Source organism: Oncorhynchus tshawytscha, linkage group LG07 (genome assembly GCF_018296145.1).
Source record: "Oncorhynchus tshawytscha isolate Ot180627B linkage group LG07, Otsh_v2.0, whole genome shotgun sequence".
Taxonomy (NCBI): domain Eukaryota; kingdom Metazoa; phylum Chordata; class Actinopteri; order Salmoniformes; family Salmonidae; genus Oncorhynchus; species Oncorhynchus tshawytscha.
The window spans coordinates 3,935,617-3,936,637 of record NC_056435.1 but is presented as its reverse complement, the minus strand read 5'-3'; positions in this window follow the sequence as shown (position 1 = coordinate 3,936,637).

The window sequence follows — 1,021 nt, the reverse complement described above, 5'->3', positions numbered from 1 at the left end:
GAGAGATCGAGTGAGGGAGAGAGAGATGGAGTGATGGAGAGAGAGATGGGTGAGGGAGAGAGAGATGGAGTGAGGGAGAGGGGGATGGAGTGAGGGAGAGAGAGATGGAGTGAGGGAGAGAGAGATGGGGTGAGGGAGAGAGATGGAGTGAGGGAGGGAGAAAGCATTTTAGGTGGGGGGATATAGTTTGGAGAACAGAATGAAAATTCAGGCTTGGTTGTTTGGAGAGAGATGGAGTGAGGGAGAGAGATGGAGTGAGGGAGAGAGATGGAGTGAGGGGGAGAAAGATGGGGTGAGGGAGAGAGATGGAGTGAGGGAGTGAGAGATGGGGTGAGGGAGAGAGATGGAGTGAGGGAGAGAGAGATGGAGTGAGGGAGAGAGAGATGGAGTGAGGGAGATAGATGGAGAGAGGGAGAGAGATGGACAGAGATGGAGTGAGGGAGAGAGATGGAGTGAGAGAGAGAGATGGAGTGAGGGAGAGAGAGAGATGGAGTGAGGGAGAGAGAGATGGGGTGAGGGAGAGAGAGATAGAGTGAGGGAGAGAGATGGAGAGAGATGGAGTGAGGGGGACAGAGATGGAGTGAGGGAGAGAGAGATGGGGTGAGAGAGAGAGAGATGGAGTGAGGGAGAGAGAGATGGAGTGAGGGAGAGAGATGGAGAGAGGGAGAGAGATGGAGAGAGATGGAGTGAGAGAGAGAGATGGAGTGAGGGAGAGAGAGATGGGGTGAGGGAGAGAGAGATGGGGTGAGGGAGGGAGAGATGGAGTGAGGGAGAGAGAGATGGGGTGAGGGAGAGAGAGATGGGGTGAGGGAGGGAGAGATGGAGTGAGGGAGAGAGATGGGGTGAGGGAGAGAGAGATGGAGTGAGGGAGAGAGAGATGGAGTGAGGGAGAGAGAGATGGGGTGAGGGAGAGAGAGATGGAGTGAGGGAGAGAGAGATGGAGTGAGGGAGAGAGAGATGGAGTGAGGGAGAGAGAGATGGGGTGAGGGAGAGAGATGGAGTGAGGGAGAGAGAGATGGAG